The sequence below is a fragment of the Bufo bufo genome, chromosome 2, assembly GCF_905171765.1.
Source record: "Bufo bufo chromosome 2, aBufBuf1.1, whole genome shotgun sequence".
In the NCBI taxonomy this organism is placed as follows: Eukaryota; Metazoa; Chordata; class Amphibia; order Anura; family Bufonidae; genus Bufo; species Bufo bufo.
This window is the reverse complement of record NC_053390.1, coordinates 21461697-21473263: the sequence shown is the minus strand read 5'-3', so window position 1 is coordinate 21473263 and position 11567 is coordinate 21461697. Positions and strand designations below refer to the sequence as shown.

The 11567-nt window shown below is 49.6% G+C and overlaps 1 long non-coding RNA gene across 4 annotated transcripts; it reads right to left on the bottom strand.

Annotated features, from left to right (window-relative positions):
• Positions 1–4262: 4262 nt before the first annotated feature.
• LOC120991179 lies at positions 4263–9102 on the bottom strand. Of its 4 annotated transcripts, none has more exons than XR_005776525.1 (3): positions 9041–9102; positions 4628–4752; positions 4263–4313 (listed from the first exon to the last, which is right to left on the bottom strand). It is a non-coding gene; the product is annotated as an uncharacterized LOC120991179 (long non-coding RNA). The 4 variants fall into 4 exon arrangements; XR_005776526.1 differs by having other exon boundaries at positions 4628–4796; positions 9041–9067; XR_005776524.1 differs by lacking the exon at positions 9041–9102 and adding an exon at positions 7730–7787.
• Positions 9103–11567: the final 2465 nt, after the last annotated feature.

Genomic DNA, 11567 nt, shown 5'->3' with positions numbered 1-11567 from the left:
TGATATAAGAGGCTGGTGCTCCTCCATTACATGTCACTGCACACACGTGTATACACTGCACATGACGGCTCTTACCTTGTGATATAAGAGGCTGGTGCTCCTCCATTACATGTCACTGCACACACATGTATACACTGCACATGACGGCTCTTACCTTGTGATATAAGAGGCTGGTGCTCCTCCATTACATGTCACTGCACACACATGTATACACTGCACATGACGGCTCTTACCTTGTGATATAAGAGGCTGGTGCTCCTCCATTACATGTCACTGCACACACGTGTATACACTGCACATGACGGCTCTTACCTTGTGATATAAGAGGCTGGTGCTCCTCCATTACATGTCACTGCACACACTGCACATGACGGGTCTTACCTTGTGATATAAGAGGCTGGTGCTCCTCCATTACATGTCACTGCACACACGTGTATACACTGCACATGACGGCTCTTACCTTGTGATATAAGAGGCTGGTGCTCCTCCATTACATGTCACTGCACACACGTGTATACACTGCACATGACGGCTCTTACCCTGTGATATAAGAGGCTGGTGCTCCTCCATTACATGTCACTGCACACACGTGTACACACTACACATGACGGCTCTTACCCTGTGATATAAGAGGCTGGTGCTCCTCCATTACATGTCACTGCACACACGTGTATACACTACACATGACGGCTCTTACCTTGTGATATAAGAGGCTGGTGCTCCTCCATTACATGTCACTGCACACACGTGTATACACTGCACATGACGGCTCTTACCTTGTGATAGAAGAGGCTGGTGCTCCTCCATTACATGTCACTGCACACACGTGTATACAAAGCACATGACGGCTCTTACCTTGTGATATAAGAGGCTGGTGCTCCTCCAGTACATGTCACTGCACACACGTGTATACACTGCACATGACGGCTCTTACCTTGTGATATAAGAGGCTGGTGCTCCTCCATTACATGTCACTGCACACACGTGTATACACTGCACATGACGGCTCTTACCCTGTGATATAAGAGGCTGGTGCTCCTCCATTACATGTTACTGCACACACGTGTATACACTGCACATGACAGGTCTTACCTTGTGATATAAGAGGCTGGTGCTCCTCCATTACATGTCACTGCACACACATGTATACACTGCACATGACGGCTCTTACCTTGTGATATAAGAGGCTGGTGCTCCTCCATTACATGTCACTGCACACACGTGTATACACTGCACATGACGGCTCTTACCTTGTGATATAAGAGGCTGGTGCTCCTCCATTACATGTCACTGCACACACATGTATACACTGCACATGACGGCTCTTACCTTGTGATATAAGAGGCTGGTGCTCCTCCATTACATGTCACTGCACACACGTGTATACACTGCACATGACGGCTCTTACCTTGTGATATAAGAGGCTGGTGCTCCTCCATTACATGTCACTGCACACACTGCACATGACGGGTCTTACCTTGTGATATAAGAGGCTGGTGCTCCTCCATTACATGTCACTGCACACACGTGTATACACTGCACATGACGGCTCTTACCTTGTGATATAAGAGGCTGGTGCTCCTCCATTACATGTCACTGCACACACGTGTATACACTGCACATGACGGCTCTTACCCTGTGATATAAGAGGCTGGTGCTCCTCCATTACATGTCACTGCACACACGTGTACACACTACACATGACGGCTCTTACCCTGTGATATAAGAGGCTGGTGCTCCTCCATTACATGTCACTGCACACACGTGTATACACTACACATGACGGCTCTTACCTTGTGATATAAGAGGCTGGTGCTCCTCCATTACATGTCACTGCACACACGTGTATACACTGCACATGACGGCTCTTACCTTGTGATAGAAGAGGCTGGTGCTCCTCCATTACATGTCACTGCACACACGTGTATACAAAGCACATGACGGCTCTTACCTTGTGATATAAGAGGCTGGTGCTCCTCCAGTACATGTCACTGCACACACGTGTATACACTGCACATGACGGCTCTTACCTTGTGATATAAGAGGCTGGTGCTCCTCCATTACATGTCACTGCACACACGTGTATACACTGCACATGACGGCTCTTACCCTGTGATATAAGAGGCTGGTGCTCCTCCATTACATGTTACTGCACACACGTGTATACACTGCACATGACAGGTCTTACCTTGTGATATAAGAGGCTGGAGCTCCTCCATTACATGTCACTGCACACACATGTATACACTGCACATGACGGCTCTTACCTTGTGATATAAGAGGCTGGTGCTCCTCCATTACATGTCACTGCACACACGTGTATACACTGCACATGACGGCTCTTACCTTGTGATATAAGAGGCTGGTGCTCCTCCATCACATGTCACTGCACACACGTGTATACACTGCACATGACGGCTCTTACCCTGTGATATAAGAGGCTGGTGCTCCTCCATTACATGTCACTGCACACACGTGTATACACTGCACATGACGGCTCTTACCCTGTGATATAAGAGGCTGGTGCTCCTCCATTACATGTCACTGCACACACGTGTATACACTGCACATGACGGCTCTTACCCTGTGATATAAGAGGCTGGTGCTCCTCCATTACATGTCACTGCACACACGTGTATACACTGCACATGACGGCTCTTACCTTGTGATATAAGAGGCTGGTGCTCCTCCATTACATGTCACTGCACACACGTGTATACACTGCACATGACGGCTCTTACCTTGTGATATAAGAGGCTGGTGCTCCTCCATTACATGTCACTGCACACACGTGTATACACTGCACATGACGGCTCTTACCTTGTGATATAAGAGGCTGGTGCTCCTCCATTACATGTCACTGCACACACATGTATACACTGCACATGACGGCTCTTACCTTGTGATATAAGAGGCTGGTGCTCCTCCATTACATGTCACTGCACACACATGTATACACTGCACATGACGGCTCTTACCTTGTGATATAAGAGGCTGGTGCTCCTCCATTACATGTCACTGCACACACGTGTATACACTGCACATGACGGCTCTTACCTTGTGATATAAGAGGCTGGTGCTCCTCCATTACATGTCACTGCACACACGTGTATACACTGCACATGACGGCTCTTACCTTGTGATATAAGAGGCTGGTGCTCCTCCATTACATGTCACTGCAGACACGTGTATACACTGCACATGACGGCTCTTACCTTGTGATATAAGAGGCTGGTGCTCCTCCATTACATGTCACTGCACACACGTGTATACACTGCACATGACGGGTCTTACCTTGTGATATAAGAGGCTGGTGCTCCTCCATTACATGTCACTGCACACACGTGTATACACTGCACATGACGGCTCTTACCTTGTGATATAAGAGGCTGGTGCTCCTCCATTACATGTCACTGCAGACACGTGTATACACTGCACATGACGGCTCTTACCTTGTGATATAAGAGGCTGGTGCTCCTCCATTACATGTCACTGCACACACGTGTATACACTGCACATGACGGGTCTTACCTTGTGATATAAGAGGCTGGTGCTCCTCCATTACATGTCACTGCACACACGTGTATACACTGCACATGACGGCTCTTACCTTGTGATATAAGAGGCTGGTGCTCCTCCATTACATGTCACTGCACACACGTGTATACACTGCACATGACGGCTCTTACCTTGTGATATAAGAGGCTGGTACTCCTCCATTACATGTCACTGCACACACGTGTATACACTGCACATGACGGCTCTTACCCTGTGATATAAGAGGCTGGTGCTCCTCCATTACATGTCACTGCACACACGTGTATACACTGCACATGACGGCTCTTACCTTGTGATATAAGAGGCTGGTGCTCCTCCATTACACATCACTGCACACACGTGTATACACTGCACATGACGGCTCTTACCTTGTGATATCAGAGGCTGGTGCTCCTCCATCATGGCCTCCTTGTACAGATCCTGGTGTCCTTCTATATACTCCCACTCCTCCATGGAGAAATAGACAGTGACGTCCTGACACCTTAGAGGAACCTGACAACACAATGACACCGTCATCACCCAGACCCCTCCAGTGCTGTTACTGGAGAATTTCCCAGCATTCCCAGCAGTGTCACCTCTCCAGTCAGCAGCTCCATCATCTTGTGGGTGAGTTCTAGGATCTTCTGCTCATGTATCAGGGGGTGAGGGGGAGGCTCTGTGATGGGGGGAGGGGTCCTGCTCCGCCCTCCTGACTCCTGGAGATGGATGATGGGAGTCACACAGTCCCCCGATGTCTTCTTCACTATTGTGTACTCCTGTGGATGGAGAGAGACACTTAGGGAATAAACCCTTCAGGGGCCATGTGCTCTCCTCCGGCCCTCTCCTCCTGGTACAACGTGCCTACTTACCTTCTCATGGCTCCTACAACATGACTATTGGTCACTGGTCACATGACACATCACTCACCATACTGGGGGCTGATCTTCAGGGTCTCCGTCACTTGGAAGGTCTGGAGGCCGTTCTCCAGGACCCTGGACTCTTCCTATCACTTCCTATGATGGATTCTCCTCCCCGATGTCTGACTTGTTACAGAATACAATAAAGAGGAGAGAAATCTAGAAAAGTTTACCTCTCCGCTCAGCAGGGAGATGATCTCCAAGGTGAGGTCTAATATTCTTCTGCTGATCTCCTTCCTGTCCATCCTTGGTGGCTCATTCAGGAGAAGGCTCGTATTGCTGGTTTTCTTCATGACGCCTCCAAAAAAAGGAATAAAGGTTAATCAGTGAGTCCCATGTCTCCTATAATGAGGCCGAGAAAAAGTACAACTCATCCCGCAAAACTCAGACCCTCATAAATCTGCACTGACGGGAAAACCCTGAGCTCCGGGTGTATCTAAGCTCCTGTCAGAAAGTGTGTATCTAAGCTCCTGGCAGTGCAGGAGACATGTCCTGAGTTTCTGGGCAGGGCCCCCCGGTCTGTGACTTGTACCACAAAGTCCACTCTACACACAGATCGCACACGGAGGAGAATCCACGTTTGTGAATCAGGCCTAAGGCGGCCGTACACCTTCAACAGCGGTGGGATTAACCTTTCTTCTCCTGGAAGCTCTTCGTCCAGCTCCTCATACAAATACTCCGGGGTCAGATTCCATGTCTTCTGGATTGGGATAGGGCCGTGAGCTGCTGCCGGACACCACTAGCGGTGGACAGGAATGGGCACGCTGAATTCAATATGCCTGATCCTTCTTTACCTTCACATAATCTTTTTTGGCTACAGTCAGGAGCCCCCCCCATACACATCAGATAGTCGGCCAAATCCGCCAACATTGGCCGAGGGTAATTTATTGTATATGGACACTTTTTTTTATTTTTTATTATTCTTTACTAAATCCTAGAAAACTTCTCTCCGGTAAATTCTGCTCTTCATTCAAATGGATTTTTACAAGGATCCCCTTCGGTGTGAACTGAAGAGGGAGGTGGAAGCACCGTTCCCCCTTCCCCCGGCCACTCCTGTCCAGACCTCCATGAACTGGCTTTCCATCCCCTCCCTCCACATCCAGGGAGTCACAGACGTCTTGTACATCTTCTCCCATCCCCCGACCAGATCAAACCCATAGAGATGACAAATTAACCCCTTCCATGCCTTATAGCTGGGCTCCACACCCCGCACCTGCCATCCTGGCCGTTATAGTAACTTTTACAAAGCCTTTCCCTGGTGAATACAACAAATGCATATTAACCCCTTCATTACTGCATGGGCCTGTCCCATCAGACACCATGATAATCACTATATTAGTGACGGGTCTTTACAATCTGAGGGGGCACCAGCCTTCCCACCCCCTACCTAGGGGGCGTATGGCCAACTGTACACACAGGACAGAGCGCCCCCTGTACACAACTTCTAGACTCAGAGGTGCCTTCCACAAGCCCAAAAAATAGGGTTCCCTCTTATAAAGAGGTGTACAGACACCGGTATATCACTGCACATGACGGGTCTTACCTAGTGATAGAGGCTGGAGCTCCTCCATTACATGTCACTGCACACACGTGTATACACTGCACATGACGGGTCTTACCTTGTGATATAAGAGGCTGGTGCTCCTCCATTACATGTCACTGCACACACGTGTATACACTGCACATGGCGGCTCTTACCCTGTGATATAAGAGGCTGGAGCTCCTCCATTACATGTCACTGCACACACATGTACACACTGCACATGACGGCTCTTACCTTGTGATATAAGAGGCTGGTGCTCCTCCATTACATGTCACTGCACACACGTGTATACACTGCACATGACGGCTCTTACCTTGTGATATAAGAGGCTGGTGCTCCTCCATTACATGTCACTGCACACACATGTATACACTGCACATGACGGCTCTTACCTTGTGATATAAGAGGCTGGTGCTCCTCCATTACATGTCACTGCACACACGTGTATACACTGCACATGACGGCTCTTACCTTGTGATATAAGAGGCTGGTGCTCCTCCATTACATGTCACTGCACACACGTGTATACACTGCACATGGCGGCTCTTACCCTGTGATATAAGAGGCTGGAGCTCCTCCATTACATGTCACTGCACACACATGTACACACTGCACATGACGGCTCTTACCTTGTGATATAAGAGGCTGGTGCTCCTCCATTACATGTCACTGCACACACGTGTATACACTGCACATGACATGTCTTACCTAGTAATAGAGGCTGGTGCTCCTCCATTACATGTCACTGCACACACGTGTATACACTGCACATGACGGCTCTTACCTTGTGATATAAGAGGCTGGTGCTCCTCCATTACATGTCACTGCACACACGTGTATACACTGCACATGACGGCTCTTACCTTGTGATATAAGAGGCTGGTGCTCCTCCATTACATGTCACTGCACACACGTGTATACACTGCACATGACGGCTCTTACCTTGTGATTTAAGAGGCTGGTGCTCCTCCATTACATGTCACTGCACACACGTGTATACACTGCACATGACGGCTCTTACCTTGTGATATAAGAGGCTGGTGCTCCTCCATTACATGTCACTGCACACACGTGTATACACTGCACATGACGGCTCTTACCTTGTGATATAAGAGGCTGGTGCTCCTCCATTACATGTCACTGCACACACGTGTATACACTGCGCATGACGGCTCTTACCTTGTAATATAAGAGGCTGGTGCTCCTCCATTACATGTCACTGCACACACGTGTATACACTGCACATGATGGGTCTTACCTTGTGATATAAGAGGCTGGTGCTCCTCCATTACATGTCACTGCACACACGTGTATACACTGCACATGACGGGTCTTACCCTGTGATATAAGAGGCTGGTGCTCCTCCATTACATGTCACTGCACACACGTGTATACACTGCACATGACGGGTCTTACCTTGTGATATAAGAGGCTGGTGCTCCTCCATTACATATCACTGCACACACGTGTATACTCTGCACATGACGGCTCTTACCCTGTGATATAAGAGGCTGGTGCTCCTCCATTACATGTCACTGCACACACGTGTATACACTGCACATGACGGCTCTTACCTTGTGATATAAGAGGCTGGTGCTCCTCCATTACATGTCACTGCACACACGTGTATACACTGCACATGACGGCTCTTACCTTGTGATATAAGAGGCTGGTGCTCCTCCATTACATGTCACTGCACACACATGTATACACTGCACATGACGGCTCTTACCTTGTGATATAAGAGGCTGGTGCTCCTCCATCATGGCCTCCTTGTACAGATCCTTGTGTCCTTCTATATACTCCCACTCCTCCATGGAGAAATAGACAGTGACATCCTGACACCTTAGAGGAACCTGACAACACAATGACACTGTCATCACCCAGACCCCTCCAGTGCTGTTACTGGAGAATTTCCCAGCATTCCCAGCAGTGTCACCTCTCCAGTCAGCAGCTCCATCATCTTGTGGGTGAGTTCTAGGATCTTCTGCTCATGTATCAGGGGGTGAGGGGGAGGCTCAGTGATGGGGTGAGGGGTCCTGCTCCGCCCTCCTGACTCCTGGAGATGGATGATGGGAGTCACACAGTCCCCCGATGTCTTCTTCACTATTGTGTGCTCCTGTGGATGGAGAGAGACACTTAGGGAATAAACCCTTCAGGGGCCATGTGCTCTCCTCCGGCCCTCTCCTCCTGGTACAACGTGCCTACTTACCTCCTCATGGCTCCTACAACATGACTATTGGTCACTGGTCACATGATACATCACTCACCATATTTGGGGCTGATCTTCAGGTTCTCCATCACTTGGAAGGTCTGGAGGCCGTTCTCCAGGACCCTGGACTCTTCCTATCACTTCCTATGATGGATTCTCCTTCCCGATGTCTGACTTGTTACAGAATACAATAAAGAGGAGAGAAATCTAGAAAAGTTTACCTCTCCGCTCAGCAGGGAGATGATCCCCAAGGTGAGGTCTAATATTCTTCTGCTGATCTCCTTCCTGTCCATCCTTGGTGGTCATTCAGGAGAAGAGGAGAGAACTGGAGGAGCTGGAGGCTTCTAGTACTGCAGGCGCCTTTATGAGAAGAGGAGAGGAAATCATCCAGGGGACAAGACCAGATGTCACCTCCAGAACCGCACTTCCTGAGCCTGGAGGGGCCCCGCTTCTCAGAGCCCCCACCACATGGATTCCAGGGGCCCCAACATGGAGATCTCTGGTGTCTCCAGAGGAGATAAACGTCTGATAGATGCAGGTCCCACCTCTGGGCTGTGCTCAGCTGTGTCCAGAACTCCTAGAGAAGAGACTGGAGAGAGCTGAGCTCAGGCCGGGCCCCGCTCCATTCATTCTCCTCCTGGAGGCAGGGGCCCCTCACCAGGACAGTCAGGGGCCAGAGAATGGTGACAACCCCCACTATCCCCACTACTACTCCCCCCATCATACTAAGCTGAGGAGCGGAGAAGGATTCCTTGTGTGTAATGGAGGAGAATCTCCAGAGGTGACATGTCTGAGCTCTCCACCACACTGTCTCCTCACAGCTCATCTTACCTGCAGGCTGGAGGAATGGCTGATACCAGAGAGAACAAGAGCCCTGACTACCGACCAGGACCTGCCCAGTATCTGCTGCACTGCCAGAGCTGAAGGACCTGCGGTGACGTCACTGTCATGTGATACGTACAGGGGGCGGGGCCGAGCAGTGAAGAGAACAATAGGTGGTGAAGGACCTGGGGTGACCTCACCATCATGTGACCTGTTCTGGGGGTTGGGACTCAGCAGTGGAGAGGCTAAGAGGTGGTGATGGACCAGTGGTGATGTCACTGTCATGTGATCCATGCAGGGGGCGGGGCTTAGCATTTCATTTGCGTTTGTGAAGGATCTGATTGATGTTACCCTCATGTGATTAGTGTAGGGGGCGGAGCTCTGCAGTGCAAAGCAGAATGTGGTAAAGGACCTTTCCCTTACGTCCTAACCAGTGGCACAGATGGGGTATTCCGCCCCCCCCTGTTCTAATAAACTCGACACTTACCGTTTGGGGTTAACATTGCCATCTCTGGTGGCTGTTTCTCCTTCCTCCCGTGCTGCGACTCGGGGCGGAGAGGATGCAGCACGCCACTGCTCCTCTCTATCTAGACGCTCCCACGTGCTTCCTGTGGGCGCCGCCATTTTGGGAGTGACATCTCCGGCGTGTGACATCACTTCCCGTTTTCTTAGAAGGAAGTGTTTCCCTCCTTTCTAATGTATTTTTTTTCGCCATTTGTGGCAAATTTAGCTACTATAGGCTCCCCTCTACTTTGTTACCTCTATTTTCTATCTTCTGAAGTAATTTTTATTGATTATTAGATTTAACCCTATTTTCCGGCGCCAATGTTGCTATTTAATACCTGCACCAGTGGTCATTCGGCCTCCTGGAGCGCAGGTGTATGGTCTTCTTTACTCTGCTTATCTTGGATATTGGCTGAAGCAAATTTTCCCTTCTTCCAAGCGGTTTTGCTTTGATCAGCTAGTGCTGTCCTCTGCTAATTACCTTGTGGTTTTGCTTGAAGCAGTTTCTTGTTTTTTCTGGGTAAAAGCCTATTTGCTTGGATTTCCTTTCCTCCTTCCAGACTTAACAGTTAATTCTGTTTGTTTCTTGCAGCCATGTCGTCTACAGGGGACGGTGATCGGGACCCTGTCAGGAAGAACTCTGGCAAGAGACGCCATCTTCAATGCCATGACTGTCAAATTGTCTTGGAGGACAATTATTTATTTTCTCGATGTCCGCCCTGTAGAGCTAAGCTTCTTCACCAGCAAGAGCCTACGGTTCCTGATGTAGTTGACGGGGTGAAGAGCTACATGTAGTCCAACATGAATCAGGTGAACTCCTCTATAGAGGAGCTGAAGCAGGCTCTTATATCTAAGACCTTCCTGTCCTCGTCAGGCCATGGAGGTATCGGGGGCTCAGGATGCTAGAGAGACATCTATCTCCTCTTCTTCCGAAGATGAGGATGGGTTTTCTTACTTCTTCCCTCCCGAGAAAGACCAGTGGCTGCTGAGATCCATCTGGGGAACCAGGATGTTGATCAGGGTGAAGCCTCAACATCCGCCTCTAAGGGGCCCAGGGCCTTTAAAGCGGACGATTCCCTCCTGTCATTAATGAAGACGGAGTGGAAGAAACCAGAAAAAGGTCCTTTGCTGACCAAAAGATTTAAGTCTGTCTTCCCATTAAGAGAAGATCAATTGTCCTCTTGGGGGCCAGTACCAAGGGTGGATATGGCCATTTCCAAGCTTTCCAAGAGGACCATAGTACCATCGGACGACGGATCAAGTCTCCAGGATCCGATGGACTGCAGGGCTGATTGCACCTTTAGGCGTATTTATTCCTCGGCATCGGCTTCTGCCTCGGTCACAATAGCATCCTCTGAAGTGGTGAACTTTCTCAAGACCAGGTTCGCCAAAGTTCAGTCTGACCTGGACCAGGGGGTCTCTAGGGATGACATCTTGGCCATTGATTTTTTGTGTGGCGCTACACCACAGCAGCTAAAATTGGCTTCCAAGACCATGGCGCTCTCAGCCGTAGGCAGGCGTCCACTCTGGCTAAAACCCTGGAAGGCTAATACACTTTCCAAGCATAATCTCTGCGCCATGGCATATGAACCCGGCAAACCTTTTGGGACAGAGCTTGACCATATACTGGAGGGACTGTCGGATAAGAAGGGCAAGTCCCTTCCCCAACAGTCCTTTCGTGGCCGGGGCAAAAGGTATGGCTCCAGGTCTGGACCTCAGCCCAAAACCCAGAGAGATTGGAGCTCCTGTAGAGGGGGGAAATCCTCCAGGGTCTCTAAGCACCCCAAGAAATCCTTGGCGCTCTGATTGCAGGCCTCCTCGAGGCTCTTGGTACCATGCTGGTCTGACTGGATTCTCAGAACTCCCTGCTCCCTATATTCCCATAGGTGGTCGCCTACAACACTTTCTAGAATCTTGGCAGATCCACATCCAAGACCCTTGGGTGCTTCGTATTATATCTCAGGGATACCTGGTAGACTTGGACAGTCCCCCATCGGACAAATTTGGTCTAACAAGACTGCTTCCATCCAGT